The sequence below is a fragment of the Ascaphus truei genome, chromosome 2 (assembly GCF_040206685.1).
Source record: "Ascaphus truei isolate aAscTru1 chromosome 2, aAscTru1.hap1, whole genome shotgun sequence".
Classification (NCBI taxonomy): domain Eukaryota; kingdom Metazoa; phylum Chordata; class Amphibia; order Anura; family Ascaphidae; genus Ascaphus; species Ascaphus truei.
This window is the reverse complement of record NC_134484.1, coordinates 325521554-325541285: the sequence shown is the minus strand read 5'-3', so window position 1 is coordinate 325541285 and position 19732 is coordinate 325521554. Positions and strand designations below refer to the sequence as shown.

The following is a 19732-nucleotide window of genomic DNA, read 5'->3' as shown; positions in this document are numbered from 1 at the left end:
GGGGGTGGGTGCATGTGTAAAAGTATTGTACTGTGTGTATACTGTAGCAACCGTCAGTAATTTACACAAACCCCCCTCTCCCAATGACAAAAGAACTACAGCCATTATGAAGAAGAAAAGGTCAAGAAGAGGTTATCTACTGTATTTTTGTATTATTCATTTTTCCATGATTATCCTGTACAAATAAAATTGTTTCTTCTTTATATTCATGAGAATCATTGAAACATCTCCACCCCAAAGAAAAATTCACATACTGTACATGCATGCGCCTAAATGTGATGACACGCATATCCGTTTCAACAAGGTTCAAATGAGCCATACACGCATGCACCTAAATGTGATGACACACATATGTGTTTCCACAAGGTTCCAATGAAACATACACGCATGCGCACAAAATAAAAACAGTTTGAAAAGAAGAATAAGCCTAGCTAATGTTGAAAGTATTGAATAAAAAATATAGAATAAAAGATCTACATTTTTATTTTTGGTGTGTCTTAGAATGTAATTAAACATGCAAGTGTATTTTAATTATGCTGCAAAATGCAACATCAAACAGTAGTGATGATTACAGTACAATGTAAAAGGTTTTTTTTAAAGCTCACAATTATTCTATCTTAATCACTAAAAATTGCACTGTCACTAAATTTTTGCCTACTACAGAAGGATTTTTAAAACAGATTCGCAATGCACAAACAACGTTTAAAAAAAGTGATTTTAGAGGTCCATCCTTTCTTTCCATCCATCCCTCCTTTTGTCGTTTGATGTCAAAGTTTATTTTCTGGGGAAAAAAAATGATGCTATTATATCCGTTATTGCGCATGCGTCAAGTCGTTGCAGCAGTTCAAGCAATATCCTACAGTACATGTGCGCCTGTACGATGAGAAAAAAACTTCTGATAGGCTCTGGCTCTTGAGCCCCGCCCTCTCCCTAGCTGTCCACCAATTGTATCTACTGTAGTAACTGCTCAGTCAATCATATTGCAGGACTACATTTTCAATAATTGTGGAAGAATTTAATTAAATAACCCTGAGCAAAGCGATTGATTACAGGAGAACGGACCGATCTGCAGCTTACTGTAGCTAATCACTTGTCTGTGTGCATATTGTATTGATGCACATAATGTAATGTATTGTTTTTAAAAAAAAGAATATATATTTTTTTAATCGGCAGCTTGAACTGCAGCTTTAAATTTAATACTGTAATGTATATTGTATTTACCTTCATTATAAACTTTGCCAAACGGGTAGAGATGAGCCACTGGCACTCCCGTAGTCTGTATTATAGTTGACAGGTGATAGCTGGCCTGCTACACCTGTAGTTGACAGCTGATGAAGCTGGAAATCTTTTTGGTACATGCAATCTTGCTGGTACCTGTACGTGTAATCAGGCTCAGGCTGGCAATTTTGCAGGTTTTCTGGCAGGGACAGGTTGCAAGGATTGCCATTCATCAGGTTTTCACTGACGGCCGGAACCATTTTTGTAAGCCGTTTTTTGTGCTGGCGCTGTTGCCGGCGCTGTTAAATTGCTAGATTGGGATTGACAAATCTTACATGGATTAAACCCGACCTTTCTTCTTTTGAAATTGCCATGATCAAACGTACTGTAAAAGTCAGGGACAACACACGAATACTCGCTTGTATCTGCGGCAGGAGGGGCAATGCGAAAAAACACTGATCGCTACTTAAGGTTTTTCTTATCGAATGCTTTCAACCAGGAACGTCAGGTGAAAACTTGTAAAAATCAAAGTTCGAAATGAAAAAATCATATATTTCGACTACAGTCGCCATGTTATGTGCTGTAGCATTAATTGCAGAACATATTAAAAATGCATAACTAAAGTCAGGTTTTTTATACATCTGCGGTGTGCACATTATGTCCAGTCCAGTCAGCAATTATGCAAGTATACTGTAGGAATGTTGAAAAAAGCACAGAACTTTATACGTTTTCATTATGAAGCACCTACATTTGATAACATCTTCAAGGTCAAATCACAAAGGACCACTGTGGTAGACTTGTTTTTTTACATTATCTGGTTTAACACACCTGCAAATTGACACAGTAGCACAGATAGAACTGTACACATTACAATTCATTAATTTCTGCCACCTGGCAGATACGCGAAGAATTGCACCAAAGAAATCCTAAACCATTAAATTAAACAGACCAACCGCAGGTGCCTGGCGTGAACGGCGGCGGGAATGCGAGAATGCAGAGTTTATACCGCATAGAATACAGCAGAGCACACGACAACGGCTCCATCATTTATTCGAATAATGGCCGCTGCATCTGTAACTGCAAGTTCTTCTGTCTCTGTTTTTTCGCAATCTGTGATATTCCTATGCCTAATTCTAAAGCTTCAGATGTAAAAGCAAGTTCCTCTGTCTTTAGTTTCTACCAATATATGATATTTCTATACCTGATTCATAAAGTTTCAGATGTAACTGCAAGTTTCTCCTCTCTATGGTTTCCCCTGCAATTTATGATATTTCTGTGACTGAGGCTAAGGTCTCAAATCTAAAGGTCAGCTCTCCTATCTTTTGTCTCCCTTGCCTAATATTTCTGTTGTTAATCCAATGTTTCTGCTTTAAAAACACATGTCCTCTTTTCTGGTTTTCTTGGGAAGTTTGGGTTCCCCGTGTCTGAAGCTATAGCTCCCACTTTTAAAACCGTCTTGAGAAATAAATGTGAACATGACCACTGATTCTTCAGAATTTCTCAAAGCAAAGAGAAAGAAAAAGAAGAAGGGATGGTCTCCGATTACAGTGGAAACTATAGAAGGAATTAAGGATGACCCTTTAACATCAGGAAAACCTGCATTAAAAGGGGACAGGGATATGCTGCAGCCTAAGGTGACTAGCAGCATCATTCCAGGAGTAGTGGAAAAGTAGGAGATGCCCTTAAGCAAGGAAAGAGATTGAGCAGGGAAAGAGATTGATTGATTCTATGGATGACTAGATAAAGAGCAAGAGGCCAAGGCTGCACTACAAAAGTGTCGTTCCACAGCCATTGCTAAATGAGTATTAGAGGAGAAAGAAAAGCACCAGTTGGAAAGTGACCTGGTTATCATGTCAAGAAAGCTGGAGAAGGCATACACTCATTCTGCCCAGGACCAGAGTTTCATTGATCAAGTTGGCTCAGAGTTTGAAGCCTCTTAAAAAGAATTTCACAGGCATAGTACAAAGCTGGAAGCCTCTTGGGATGGGATACATTCTGTGAGAGAGACCTTCAAAGGTTTTAATAGTGGATTTGAAACTGTAAACCAAGTCTGCAAAATCCTCTCTGTCCGAGCCAGTGCAGGAGATAAGAGGCTCCATGAATTAGAAGAGGAGAAGAGACTATTGGTAGAAGAAAAGTCAAGGATGCAATTGGCACTTGAAGAAGCAAAGGGTGCATTGGAAAAGGAAAAATGTAACTCTCTATGTTTCCTGTTATAACTTTCTAAAAACAGAGCAGAATTTGAAAGAAAGAATAGAAGCATCCTAACATTTCAGAGATACTACAGAGCCCTTTCCCAAGGAAGGCTAGAGAGACAGCGTTATCTGCGCATACGCCCCGCAGCTGTCATCATACAGGCTGCCTATAGAGGGATGAAAATTCATCAACTCTGTCGCCGGAATAAAGCAGCCTGCATTTTTCAGTCAGTTTGGAGAATGCAACGACAAAGGAGGAAATATGAATATCTGAAACAATGTGTGATTGTATTGCAGTGAAATGTTAGAAAGGTCCAGCAAGAAAGACATTACAGGTATATAAAGAAAGCTGCTTGTGTGATTCAGTCCAGATACATATCCTGCTCCCTAACCAAGCAAACTGTGGGTTCCTATAAGTGAATTTGCAATGTTGTCTCAGTGCTACAGTCTGCTATCCACAAGACGCTGGAAGAAACAGATTGCGACAAAGAAGTGCAATTCTGATCCAGTCATTCTACCATTTCCATGTGGTCCGAACCAGAATCCTTGTTATGAAGGCCGCAGCAATTAGGTTCAGTCGGAAACTAGAATGAGAAAGACGTCACGGGATTTAATCGGAGCTCGTGAAAACTTCGCCATAGATGAGCTGCAGGAGATCTTTAATGCCGAGCCAGACGCAGATGGTCACACTAGCAACAAAGAAGACAGCAGAACAATGCCTCGGACAATTCACTGTCAAACCAGTGGAATATGGGTTTGAGCGAGACGTCTTCTGCGGGGTTAAGGAAAATAATTCTCATATTGACTCTTGTGAACAGCCTGATGTTCCCGTAACCGATGCCTATGCCTCTGCGATGAAGTTAGATGCACCCCTCGTGAAATTCTCTGTGATGCATGATGTATCTGATTCTAAGGCCTATGTTCCTGTGTGAAGGATAAAAGCTCCTCTCTCTGGTTTCCCGGCAGCAGCCGTTGGACCTGTTGCGGATGTCTATGCTCCTGCAAAATCTGGATGATTGTCCAGAGGTTACATTGAGTTGGCCTTCAATAAAAGGTCCCCCAGAAGAGCCTGGAGGGTAGTCCAGACTCATTGCTCATGCCTAAGTTCCTGCAAAACATTGAGTGTTTTCCAGAGGCCACTGTGAGTCGGCTTTCTATCAGGAACACCCTGCAAAACCTGGAGGGTGGTCCAGAGGATCTATTGGCTCATTTGCTCCCACTGTGAAGACAAGAGCACTTTATTCTGTTTGTCTACAAGTATCTGACGCATCCTCTGCTTAGTCTGTGACCTTTTCTGCAAAGTCAAGTTTACTTCTTACGGATTTCTGGCTTTTGGATTGATGCACCCTGACACTCAACTGTTCCGAGAGAGAATTGAATCCATCTGTCGGCCTTCTGATGGACTTTTTCAGCCTGTACCTCTGGAGTACCTTTTGCCTCTCAACAGATCACCAAATGTAGGCCATCCCGAATCGGCTTATCATCATGGTTTCTCCGAAGTGCCTGGAGGATCGTCCGGAGAACGCTCTTAAGAGGGGGGAGTAATTTCAGGAATAGCCATGACATAGTTTCCTACATCTCCCTCTCTCTCCTTTCCTTTCTCTGTGCACCGGGTGTGCTGCTGTTTCTGTCTGCTCTGGATTTGCCACGGTCTGTCTCCTCTTGGTGCTCCTGTCCTCATTCTCTGTCTTTCTTTATAGGTTCCTTTTTCCTGTATCTCCTAGTCTTTGTTTTGTGATCCTGACTCCTTCTGTTTTTGCCCTGATCTGACCTGACCTGTTCCCTTTAATCCTGATTATATATTAAAGGCCCTTGCCTATGATCTGGCTTTGCCCCGTTTGTTTTCTGCTCTCTGCTCCCTGGTCTCAGTTCCTGCTCCCAGGTCTCAGTTCCAGACCCAGTTCTCAGTTCCTGCCTTCCTGCTGCCAACCCCTTCTAGACACCGACGATCCTTGCCTGCTGCCTGCCATGGAACCCTGCCTGTGACCCCGATGATCCTTTCTGCCGCCTGCCTCTGATCTCTGCCTGTGACCCCGACCACGCCGCCTGCCGCATGCCTAAACTCTGCCTGTGACCGCCGACCATGCAATCTGCCATCTGCCTGCGACCCTAATAAGTCTTGCCTGCTCCCCGCTGTTCCAGCCACCGAGGTCATACCCGCTTCTGGAGTCACCCCCGTGACACTCGTCTATGTACTCCCGCACAGCCTTTGTCTCTGGCTCCGAAAGTGGATAAATATGCCTCCGAGGTGGAATAGCTCCATGGATCAAGTCAATCGGACAATTGAATGCTCGATGCAGTGGTAAGTCCTCGGCTTGCTTCTCGTTGAAAACATCCCCCAAATCCTGGAGATGAGGGGAAGACCAGCGGGGAGAGATACAGATGACAGCGGTGAATCAGAGCTGGGACGAGGCATAAACAGAAAAGCCACATGACATCGTTGGCCCCAAGCGGTCACTTGTCCCGTTACATATTATAGGGTTGTGGGGAAAATTATAGGGTTGTGGGAACGTAACCAAGGAACACCTAATGCTACATGTGCTGAGAGTGAGTGGATTACCATAAAAGGGTGTAACTCCTTATGTAGAACTCTGATGTTCACTACAAGTGAGACTCTTGGGTGATGGTTTCTGGTACTAGGGGTCTTCCGTCAATTGTCACAATCTCTAACGGAACTCCAAAGAGCGAAGGGGAACTGCGTGCTGCTTGGCGAATGAAAGATCGAGGAAATTACCGGCTGCTCTGGAATCCGCGAAGGCGTGAGTGGAGACTGATGGAGAACCCCATGAGAGAGAGACCAGCAGAAGAATCCAGGAATTCACAGAGGGAGGAGGGATGGTAGGGATGTCCAGCGAATGTTCCTCCAACTTCACTGGACATGGGCGTTTCCCGACCCTGCGATAATAGAGCAGTCACAATCTGGTGGCCCTGGTACCCACAATACAGGCACAAGCCCAAGGTACACCTCCTGCTTCTCTCCTGTTCTGACAGTCTGATATTACCTAGCTGCGTACGTTTGACATCCAGAGGGGGCAAAGAAACAAAGCTTGGGGCCAACCGAGTAGCCAGGCTCCTAACAGCACGGCACTTCTTGGACAGGCGTTCCTGCATTCTAAGATCGATATGTATGACAAGAGATATTAACTCCTCAAGGTCCTTAGGGAGGTCCCGATTGGCCTACATGTGCGAGTTCCCTGGCGAATCCGCAGGAGTGAAGCTGAAGCTGAAGATACACGTCCTGGAGCGTCAAACACCAACTTGATGGCACAGATGAAGGTAGGAATCACTGATCAGGGGCAAATCCTTCTCCCAGAGCGGAGAGGCCCAGGCCAGTGCCTTGTCAGTGAGAAGAGAAAGAATGTAGTCTACCCTGGCTCGGTGTGTGGTGAACATGGACGGTTGTAATTAAAATTGGATAGAGCATTGATTAAGAAATCCCCTGCATGATATATGGTCCCCACAATACCATAGAGGAGTCGAGATTGAAGGTTCTCTGATAACTGGGGATAAAGGCAGTGGTATCAGAGCCGCATCTGCAACCCTCATGTCTGGCTGATGGGTGCCTGTGTGGGTGACTAAGTCCTGCAACATATCACACATCTATGCCAGTTGTTGCTCTTGTAGGACAAGGAATTTCTCATGTACTGTCCCTGCAGGGTAACGGCTCGTCCTACCCAGCGAAGTCCATTTTTGGGCAGAGCAAAATGTAACGATTCTCGTCTCAAGCAGGAAGCAGACCCACAGGGCTGAGTTAGGAAGGTGAAAGAGCCGACCTGAGCCGAGGGACAGAGTCCTGATAAAGTAGTATGTAATAGGCCAAAGGTCAGGGCTGGCAGCAGAGTTGCGAAGTACAGTAAGTGTGGATGCTGAGGTCGGGGGGGCTGAAGACAAGGATGGTCAAGGTACGTAAGCCGGATGTGGTAACGTGAAAGAAAATAGGCATAAATACGTTGCATGAACTCAGTATTAGTTTCACTTCACTGAAAGACCAGTCAATCATAGCAGGTTATTGAAAAAAAACTTTTATTATGTAAATCATTGTTTACTTTTAAGATATAATAGTACAGCAGAAACACAGAGCCCAACCAACACACAGCTAAACCCTGCCACAAATGACTTCAGCCATAGGCTGCACCTCTATTTATACTTCTCATGAGCTCCTTCTCCTCGTCAGCGGATCACAGATTTCAGATTTTTGTTCAAATTATTAATCCGTCAAGCGAATTGCCTGTGATAGAAAAAAAAAGGCAAATTAGCTTTTTTGAAACAGAACCGTGAAAATCCACGGCCCAAAGGAACCGGCCAATTAAAAGCAGATTCGAATCCGCAAAACATTTGTGCCCATCTATAATAAATAGAGATGGGAAAATCTGACCAAATCCGTTTCCCGGATTTTCGCTCATGATAAGAAATCCGTTTCTTGGTGTAAAATCCGCAAATGTATTTGGGCGGTTTCAATCCGCATGTATTCATCAAAATTCGCCATTCAATTCAAATCCATCCACGGGTTGCAGAATCCGTGGAGTGTTATTGGTAATAATAATAATAAAAAAAATTAAATACTCATTAAAATATACCTTTTATTCAGCTTATCAAGCTTATTAAAATAAATACAGCTACCAGAAAGTTGTTGTGTGGAATACATCCAATTGGATCCAATAGGCTGTATTCAACACAGCAACTCACAAACCTCTAGGCAAGTTTTATTCACACAGAGAGTGATACTGCAGTTATTTTTATCTAGTGCAAGGTCATTGTTTATGTGAATATATTTTAATTGATTGCCATAGTTTGGAGCCCATTATTACTAGGTACAACACTATATCATTCCAAGTGATTGTTAATAGTTTATGAGAGAGATGCACCATTATTTCTGACATAGCCAGGTGGCTACATCAGGTGTGGCACAGCTGCACTCTCTAGTCAGTTGTCTCACACCAGTTTATTTTCTGGTAGCTGTCAGGGTTAAAATATCAAAACAGGAAAAAAATTGCCTTAAGTTTGATTACACTTGTATGTTGAAGACATTGTTATTAAAATGTTGGGTTTTTTCCAATAGAGAAAAAGCTGTGTAATGCTCCAAAACCTCCAATCCAGTTGCTGTATTAGCTCCTAATGTGTATAGGAAATGACTATAATGGAATACCCCTATGGTATCAGATTATATTCAGTACACCTCCATAAAAGTATCATGACCCACAATAATTCCATTTAGCTGACAGAGATCCCACTGGCACTGTAGTAATGAAATCAACACCCTCTGGTGTCCAGGCACATAAGCATCGATGGGGTTAAATCATGAATGGTGTAAAGAAACAGAAGTAAGAATCAATAACTCACGTTTTGATTGTAGCCTCTCGTCCTGGGGTGGGTGTGCCTCCATTTTCAGCAAGCATTGAGTAATAGAAAAAGAAAACTGACCACTACTTCCAAAGGCTTTGGTAAGTCAGGCAAAAAACGCACCCATGAAGGAAAAAAATATCACATTTATTGGATCATTGGTAAAAGCAGCATATAGGGACACAGCCCACACCTACACATTTCGAGCGATGCTATTTATCAAGGTAACATTTATTGTACTCACCGGGGTGTATAAATACAGATTTTGCGCGCTGTAGTCTCCAATCCGACTCACTTTCTGGTTAGTCCAGTGATGTGGTCCGTGACATCAGCGCGCAAAAGTGGAGTAAAGAATAGAACAACTTTATTGATATAATATAAAGGAACATTAACACCCCTGAGGAACAAATGTTTATTAACTTAAAAAACTTTAAAAACCTGTAAACATAAACAGATCTAATTAAAATCAAAAACTTACAAATAAACCTATGAAAAAACTGATAATAAACACCTATTTAAGCAAACTCCCCGACGGATTGTAATGTATATATAGGAAAAACAGCAACCTTTTTATTTTCAGTGCAGGGAAGATGAATAATCAGCATGATTATAACATACATACAGTATATATGTGCTTAAAATGCCAATATCTACATGATGTTAAAGAAAGTGAAAAAATATGTCAACATATATTATATCATTTAATATCCGTATGAATCAATAAGGAGATCAATACTTATTTTGCAGAATTATATATCCAACACAATTTTAGATTAATTAATTAAATCAATGAATCAAATAATGCAATGATAACAATATATATTTCATAACTAAAAGAAATGTGTGAACACACCAACAATGCCATTGATATATACATCCATATATCCTTTATTGAATGGACTCTGAAGAGTTGAAATGTCAGATCACTACTAGTACAGAATCATTATTATCAATGCAAAGGGGGACCCAGATCCCAGTCCGAGTTTAAACCTTGTGGTATTCTCGTCTTTAAAGTAAAGATCCAAAATAATTCACATCTATCCAATAATTTGGTTCTATTACCTCCTCTAGTGGGATTGGGGACATGTTCAATGCCCATGTATGTGAATGTGTCTACACTCCCATGTTTACAGTTTTCAAAATGTGATGAAACTGGATGAATTACATCGTTGTTTCTTATAAGGCGTACAAGTGCTCCTTAATACGAACCTTTAAGGCTCAAGTGGTTCGTCCCATATATTGTTTACCACATCTGCAGTTCAACAAGTAAACTACGAATCTGTTATTACAATGGATAAAGGATTTGATCTGAAATTCAGATCTCGTGACCGTGGAGACAAAAAATGTGCTTGGTGCTTACAGGATATGCTATTGATACACTTAAAGCTGCCTTTTGGTAAATTACCACCTATATTGTGATATGTTTGAAACAGATTTGCAGAAACATAATTCACAATAGTTTTTGCTTTTTTGAAAACGAAACATGGACACTTCTGGTATACATTATTTAACAAAGGATCAGCTGAAAGAACACTCCAATGTTTTCTAACAATATTCTTTATTTGGTGAGCATGTGTATTGTACTGAGTAATAAACATTGGAATTTCTGTGTTTGAATCTTTTCGTGACTGATTTTTCCATATTGACGCTCTACTCATATTGTCTACTTCTTCAAAGGATCTCCTGAGATCAAGAGATGCTTCTGTGAAAAAGCTATTCACACAGGGAAGCATGGGGAGGCCTAGCCAGCAGGCTGGATTACGGTCCAGGAGCCCAGAACCAGGGCCCTGTCAACTTGACACCCTCTACAATTCAATTTGTCGTTTTGTTCTCCAATGCAACTACAACACACATCACTGCGAAATGCTTAAAGAACTAGATTGGTCATCACTAGAGTCTAGGCGCAAAGTTCACCTTTCCTGTCTTGCCTTTAAATTCTTTATGGGCAAGCTACCCAGCTATCTGAACAAGCTTCTCACCCCTACCACATGCAGCACTTATCCCCTGAGATCAGACTCCAAAAGACTGTTCATGGTCCCAAGGCACAACAAAGTATCTGGCCGTTCCTCCTTCTCTTACCGTGCACCATAAAACTGGAACAACCTACCAGAGACTCTCACATCCACCACCAGTTTAAGTTCTTTCAAATTTAAGGTTGTCTCACATTTAATCTGGTCTGTAACTGTTTCATACGCCCATAATATATATTTTCTTTAACTGTGCATGCAATGTCTTGTATATAATGTATACCCTGTTCATTTATGTAACTGTATTTGTAACCATGTATTATTTGTCTTAACTCTGTGCCCAGGACATACTTGAAAACGAGAGGTAACTCTCAATGTATTACTTCCTGGTAAAATATTTTTTAAATAAAAATAAATAAATATCCCCTGGCTTCAAATCTGGTCAAGAGTTCTTTTGCTTGTATGAGAAAATCCTCATTAGTTGAACATATTCGCTTTAACCGGATCAATTGTCCCTTAGGGATTCCCTTTAGTAGGGATTTGGTATGGCAGCTGTCCGCCCTCAGAAAAGTATTCTGTGAATTAATTTTTCTATAAACATCACATACAGTATTTAGACTTATTTCTAGCTACAGATATGAACATGAATATTCATTCTGATAAAAATAATTCACGGAATACTTTTCTGAGGGTGGACAGCTGCCATCCCAAATCCCTACTAAAGGGAATCCCTAAGGGACAATTAATCCGGTTAAAGCGAATATGTTCAACTAATGAGGATTTTCTCATACAAGCAAAAGAACTCTTAACCAGATTTGAAGCCAGGGGATATTCATCTCTTGATCTCACGTGATCCTTTGAAGAAGTAGACAATATGAGTAGAGCGTCAATATGGAAAAATCAGTCACGAAAAGATTCAAACACAGAAATTCCAATGTTTATTACTCAGTACAATACACAAGCTCATCAAATAAAGAATATTGTTAGAAAACATTGGAGTATTCTTTCATCTTATCCTTTGTTAAATAATGTATACCAGAAGTGTCCATATTTCGTTTTCAAAAAAGCAAAAACTATTGTGAATTATGTTTCTGCAAGTCTGTTTGAAACATCACAATATACACTGGCGACACACTTAATCGCAGTGCGGCCAGATCCGCAAGCCGGGAGATTTCCCGGCTTGCTAGTGGCCGCCCCTCGGCGTGCCGCGCGTCACCGACGCGCGGTTACGCGTCTTCGGGAGCCTGCGCCCCCTGCACACGCGTCCAGGGCTCCCCGAGGGAGCCCTGGTGTCCCGCGATGTGGGGGACGGCGGCAGGGGGTTCCGGGGGACCCGGCGGACCCGGCAGCGGTAGGGAGAGCGCCCCGATCGGAGGGCGCTCTTCCGCTGCTTCGGCACGCGCCCGTCACCCTCCGGCGCGCGCCAGGCTACTGCTGCGGCCAAGAACGGGCAAATGCTCGAATAAACTTGGCCGCAGCAGTAGGTGGTAATTTACCAAAAGGCAGCTTTAAGTGTATCAACTGCATATCCTGCAAGCATATGACACCAAACTCATTTTTTGTCTCCACGGTCACGGGATCTGAATTTCAGATCAAATCCTTCATCAATTGTAATACCACATTCGTACTTTACTTGTTGAACTGCGGATGTGGTAAACAATATGTGGGACGAACCACTCGAGCCATAAAGCTTCGAGCCACTTACGCCTTATAAGAAACAACGACCATGGTCATCCAGTTTCATCACATTTTGCAAACTGTAAACATGGGAGTGTAGACACGTTCACATATATGGGCATTGAACATTTCTCCAATCCCACTAGAGGAGGTAATAGAACCAAATTATTGGTTAGATGTGAATTATTTTGGATCTTTACTATAAATACGAGAATACCACAAGTTTTAAACTCGGACTTGGATCTGGGTCCCCTTTTGCATTGCTAATAATAATTCTGTACTAGTAGTGATCCGACATTACAACTCATTCAGAGTCCATTCAATAAAGGATATATGGATGTATATATCAATAGCATTGTTGGTATGTTCACACATTTGTTTTAGTTATGGAATATATATTGTTATCATTGCATTATTTGCTTCATTAGTTTAATTAATAAATCTAAAATTGTGTTGGATATATAATTCTACAAAAATATTGATTCATACGGATATGAAATGATATAATATATAAGGACATCTTTTCACTTTCTTTAACATCCTGTTGATATTGGCATTTTAAGCACATACAGTATATACTGTTTGTATGTTATAAGCATGCTGATTATTCATCTCCCCTGCATTTAAAATAATCAGGTTGTTGTTTTTCCTATATATACATTACTATCATCGGGGAGTTTGCTTAAATAGGTGTTTATTATCATTTTTTTCATAGGTTTATTTGTAAGTGATTGATTTTAATTAGATCTGTTTATGTTTACAGTTTTTTTTAAAAAATGTTAGTTAATAAACATTTGTTCGTCAGGGGTGTTAATATTTCTTTATGTTATTTCAATAAAGTTGTTCTATTCTTTACTCTGCTTTTGCGCGCTGACGTCACGGACCACATCACTGGACTAACCAGAAAGTGAGTCGGATTGGAGACTACAGCGCGTGAAATCAGTATTTATACACCCCTGTGAGTACAATTAATGTTACCTTGATAAAGAGCATCGCTCGAAATGCGTAGGTGTGGGCTGTGTCCCTATATGCTGCTTTTACCAATGATACAATAAATTTGATATTTTTTTCCTTCATGGGTGCGCTTTTTGCCTGACTTATCAAAGCCTTTGGAAGTAGTGGTCAGTTTTCTTTCTCTATTATTTAACAAAGATTGCTACCTTTAATAGTCTCAAACTGAGCAAATCTCTCCAAACATCCAATTCAACCTTTGCTGGCTGACATGGGGTGCAGTCTGCATTTGGTACTTTAGTTATTCTTCATCACAAAGAGGATGCTTTGCTCTACAATCATCTCCTTTATAAGAAGTAACTGAATCAGGTGTTCTCCTCTGGGTAGCTAGACAACAAGGAGAAATAGGAGTTGTGTGTTGGGAAGATGAACATTCCCTGTGGTTCTGGCAGGTACAGTAGTATATGGGACCAAGTATAATAGAAAATATAAATCTAGGATATAGATGCAGGAACCCCGCCCACTCCCTTTGAAACAATAAATATTTTAAGTCAGCATTGCACTGACAAAAGATTACAGAATGCATTGAAAGGGATTACAGGGTTTAGTATAGTTTTGTAGCACATAAATGTTATTATTTGTATTTTTATACATTTCTTTGTATTGTACACTTGTATTCTTTTTTACTTTTTCATTTGATGGTGTGATTTAAACTAGATTAATAATGCTGATTAAACATGCCAATTAAAGGTTACAACAGCAGATTTATTTTTTTGCTTAATTATTTTGGTTGATAAACAACTACATTAAAAATATAATTGGCAGGTTGGGTCATCTACCTACATATAAGTATCTTTGGAGAATATGTGGGTAGATGGTAATGTGAATCTATCTGAAGTGGGAAGGTACCTAGGGCAGTGATAAAGTGTAGTAAAAATAAAAGAGGTTCACATATTAAATATATCTTGCAGCTTTGCTTGTTATGATAATAGGTCTTAGCTTATGCATGGCTTTGTGCCATCAATAAAACTGTGTGCAGATCAGTAAGAAACATTCATAGTAGTGTGATAACTTGGCTTGTGAAAATAACAATATAGCTGCACGGCTTCTTTGACTATAACTAGCAAAATGTTATCTCTCCAGATAAATGGTTCCACTATACAGATGTATCAGGCTTAATAGTTGTCTTTTACTGGTGTGCCTGGGCATAATGCAGTATTTAATAGCAACATTGCCATGGAATCCTATGGAAGCTCTGTGATATTCTCAGGCATTTCCAGGTATTGTATATTGAAGTAACTGGGGGAACAATGTAGCCTGAAACATTCTCTAAGTAATTTATATTATAACGTGCAAATGGTTTGGTGGAACCTTTCAATTTGTAGTAACATTTATTGGTGGAGTCAATGGAGCTCACACTATAGAAAGAATTCAGTCCAGCCTTAGAGAAGAAATTCAGGTTTTAGTTTATCCAACCGCCAAAATGTGCTTAAGCGAGATGCACTAAGCTCCATTAAATCAGGGTAAATATAAATACAACATAAAATCAGTTTACCTAAATAAACACTCTCACTCTCCCCTTCTCCCCCTCTCCGCCTCTCCCCCTCTCCCTCCCTCCGTCAATTACCCCACTCTCACTCAATCCCCCTCCTCACACTCATTCCCCCCCCTAACACAATTCCCCCCACAAAATATATACCAAACCCTGAATGCTAAAAACTGCAATACCACATGGCCCAGTACAGCCAACAGGGCTGCAGCATTCCCCTGCTCCACACATTGATACATTTGGCATGTTGAGAGCCACACCAGTCAGAGCTGGGACACAAGAAGGTGAAGTTGTGTGTGCAGGGTGTCAGTGACCCCTGCACTAGGCCAGAGATCCCTTATAGGCCCGACTCCCCTGCAAGTTTGTGATTAGATAGGGACACTGCCCCTGTAGTGCCAAGTGTGAGGGACACAGACAGGATGCGGCAATGGCCTGGCAATCCTGGGACCAGACAACCACACCAATAAAGTCTCTCTTCATGGTGGGACCATCCAGCTGGAACCCACCCCACGCAGAGGCGGAGGCTTCGCTGATGACAAAGTCGCTGGATCAGTGGGTACCTTTTGCTTTTCGGCCATACTCGTGTGCTAGAGCACCTGGGCAGGTACCTCACAACGTACACCAACTATAACACTTTCAGTTACTGTGGGCAATGCTGGCGCACACATTGGGTGGGTTGACACTTGTGGACACCAGTGAGGTTGGATGCCCAGGGGCACCTCAGTACTGTAGGGGAATCCCATCAGGGTGTGGACACTATGGTTGGAGGGCACTGTGGTGTTATGGCCGTGCAAAGCCTATATTGTATGTGGGATAGTGATATACCTAGTTTTACCTGTGTTCAGTAAATTGTTATTATATACAAGTATGTGTCTATTGTATTGGGTCCTGTGCAAGGGTGTATCAAGATACTTCACAGCTGGAGGCGCTGTCACCAGATGGATCAGGTACACCCCAGACATCAGAAAAAAGGGGAAGGGGAAACACAAAATGGATGTGCCCCCTAAAAGAATTCACTTAAATGCACACCACCCAAGTGTAAAAATTAACTTTTAATAAATTCCTTAAAACATATATTACCAAAGTAATGTGTGATGTGGATTAAAAATGTATTAAATCATAGCTATCAAGCAACCGTGTCATTGATTATTCATACTATCCCAGTGCCAATAAATATGGTGGGATGTAGAAGACAGGGAATGCTATGAGTAGGGTATTAACCCCTCTGGGGCAACGGTGAGACCAAGTGTTGAATTGTGTATAAATATACTCAGATAAGTGGCCAAAGGATTGAATATCCTACTGCTGCTAGATATAACTCCCCTGCACATTTACATAGAGATTAGTCTAAATGATAGTGCTGGCATGTGATGGTATATTAGCTGTATCATAGGACTGCCAAACACAGCAGTGCTGGGTTGAATACACAGCAATGCGATGTGAAGACGCCTCACATAAAGTGCAAGGATAGCAGGCACACTGACTGTGAATTGAATAATAATAAATAATTAACTCGTATGGTCTTCACAGTTACACCCAGGATACTGCAAACACTACATTGGACACCCCAGACATCCAGCTGCAGAGGTTCAGAACTCCTGTGAGCCACAGTTAAAGAAACCACATACTCAGTAGCCGCCACGTCTCCCATAGGGCTGGGGAAACCTCGCTACAATCACTTAATAAATAAAATATAGAAAATAATGGCACACTATCAAATTAATTAGATTACATGCCACATTATTTAATGTTTAGGGCAGTTTTTAATTTGTGCACTATCATTATCAGGGTTATTGATAAGACTATATCAGCCTTGGAATGTGCATGTTTATGTTTTTGAGCTAAATGGCTCCTGAGGAGGAGCCTTAAGAGAATATCTCTGGCAAATTACATTTTTGAAGGTCGTAACAAAAAAAAAAAAACTTATGCTGGGGAGATTTCTTTTAGATGCCTCTGTATTTTCTTCATGATATGATGAAATCATACAGGACAATGTTCAATATGAATAATCTTAATTTGTATTAGTAATTTCTACACCATGATGCAAAAACAGCTGCATCTTATAAAACATGAAAATAAAAAAGCTCATTGCAAGATTATTATTTATTTTTACAGAGATCTTAATTGCTGCTGCACAATCTGTTTGCATTGCTGGAATGTCATTTGCTATTTTAAAGTCCTTATAACGTGACCTTCTTGTTAACAGACAAGCTAAATTATCTAATTACATACAGTATGCATGGAGTCCATTGACTCCACCAATAAATGTTACTACAAATTGAAAGGTTCCACCAAACCATGATGATGACTGTTGTGTAACACTTCCTGTGTTTTTTTCAGGAGCCCAAGGTGTATAGGGCTATCAAAGGTCAGACACAGTGTCACAAGAATTGTGATGACTGTGCACAGGTGTCTTCGGTCAGAAGAGTCAGATCAGCAAGAGTTCATTAGCAGGACCAATGCTCAGTATCATCAAGGGATGGAATGGGACCCTTGGTCTCAGCTGTCCCGGTGCAGCTAACTCCCGCCAATGCTTAGCAGCAGAGGGACCCTCTGCCACAGTGGTTCCGTCGCTGGACTCTCCGCCACTGGCTTCTTCAACGAGAAGGTAAGTTTTAGGGTAGAGATTGACTTTAGGGGTTTTAGCGGTTAGGTTAGGAGGTTAAATGTAGGAGTGTTTAGTGGTTGGAGTAGGAAGTTATCTTTAGGTTTTCTAGGGGTAAGAGTTAGGGCTTAAGGGTAACAGGTTTAAGGGTAAGGGTTTTTGGGTAGGGGCTCATGGCTGGCCTTAGGGCAAGGTCCAAATTGGGCTCCATGCCTTTGGGGGCCCCACACTCCCTCCTCTCGTCGGTGTCTGTATCCAACTTCTACAACACCTGAGGGGGAGCTGGAGGAGGGAGTGTGGGGCCCTCCTCTCCAGCTCCCCCTCTGGTCGGAAGGATCACACAAGGAGGGAGTGTTGGGCCCCCAGACGGACAGATAAGTTGGTGTGTGGGGGGGGAGGAGCAAGTGTATATGTGTGGACCTTTTCCGGAGTGGGCCACCTCCTGTATCATAGTGTTGCCATGGTGACCAGCATCAAATGACGCTGCAAACGTCACATGCCACCGCAGCGTCGCATTGCCAAGACATCATATTACGTCACAGCGTAATGATGCCACGATGCTGCTGGAGGAGGGCTGCTCGTCATGGTAATTCCTTGAACTTTTTTTACACGGATAGCCATGCTGGCAGCGTGCAACCCTGGGCCCAGCCAAGACTATGGCCGGCTAAGGGGTTAAGCTTTTTTAGGATAGTGGGTTAAAATTAGGGGTTTTTAGGGTAAGGGATAAGGTTAGTGACATACCTTAATTGTGAAGCGGCCAGCAGCTGAGTGTTCAGTCAGCAAAGTGAGCAGAAGACTGTCATGGGATTTCTACAGCCAAATGTCTCTCTGACAATCCCAGTCTGCTAGAAGTCTTTGGTTTCGTGCCAGACTAGGACATCCAATGCTCTGTCGCTGTAACACCCCCTGGTAAAACAGTACTGCCTAGTGAACTGTGGACAATGCGTTGTGCTAAGGTGTGTTTAAAAAGCTTCCAATCACAAGACCAGGTGAAGTGCAAAAAAACTTCTGCCCAAAAACTCCCGCAACCCTGAACTTAAGTCTGGGGACAGAGTGTGCTAGGTACAATAAAAGCTAAAACAGTCCATGTTTAGAACGTGCCAATTACTGTAAGTGCTTCCAAATTATAAGTGTGAAGGGCAAACCAGACATTCAGTGTTCCACACAGGCTGATCTTGGGTGCCCTGAGCAATTAAACGTGGGCTGCTTAAGCCTTCTTGGCCTAGGAAGAAGATCATGTGCATGCCATTATACCTGATCTGATAAGAACAGATACTACACTTGATCTTAGCCAAAAGACAGAGAAGCGATGTGCAACACCTGCACTACACCTGATCAAGGGGTGATCACTGATTACACAACTTTACCCGATGGTAGTGCAGGGACTGATATTATAGAGTTTGATTGTAGTAGCGCACTTACTTCACCTTGTTTTACCTGATGCCACAGAAACCTAGGAAAAGACTATTAGGATGGACTCCCTGTCTCTTTATTTACGCAGTTTTTTTGTCCATCGAAGCCTTTGCATTGTTGTAAAACCAGATGGTGACAAAGGATTGCCCCTAACAAAGCAATGGAGGTCATTTGATCACTCCTGAATTGCTTAAGATATAACCAGTGTCAGGCAAACAGAGCATAAACCAATACAGTACATCCAGCCCCACATCAGTAGGGAAGCAATGGCCCTGTATTAGTCTGTTTCACTATCTTAACAAAACTCTTTACTAATCTTTTAGTAGCATCGGCTTTCTGGAGGATGCAGAGCTATTCCTAATATACAATATTATACTCCAAAAGGCAATAGGTTAATGGTTAGGGCAGTTTTTAATTTGTGCAGTATCATTATCAAGGCAATAGGATCACATCATATATTTCATTGATCATGTCAAAGCTCAACCTATACCGCTAAATGCATAAAAGGATTCAGGTTCAATTGGAAAGAAAACAATACTTTTTTCAAACTTTCAGCTTGAATTCAAAGTAAAGACTCTTTCATATAAAACAGTGGCTTGGAAAGGACATTAAAATAATTGTGAGTGAGGTGCTACTGTATTTAACTTTAGTGGCTGTTTTTCCATTTACATTAAGTTTCTTAAAATTGTTTAAGAATAGTGCCGTGTTAGCAAGTTTTTTTCCATAATGCTCCAATCCTTACGATCAGGACTATAGTTGTCATCATCAAAGGATAAGCTTAAAAACCATTGAAACAGACTTCACAAGGTTGTGAAAG

General features: G+C 41.4%; 1 non-coding gene across 1 annotated transcript; it reads right to left on the bottom strand.

Annotated features, from left to right (window-relative positions):
- Positions 1-18631: 18631 nt before the first annotated feature.
- Positions 18632-18813, bottom strand: LOC142488905 (U2 spliceosomal RNA). Its single transcript, XR_012799708.1, has one exon. It is a non-coding gene; the product is annotated as a U2 spliceosomal RNA (small nuclear RNA).
- Between the last annotated feature and the right edge of the window lie 919 nt (positions 18814-19732).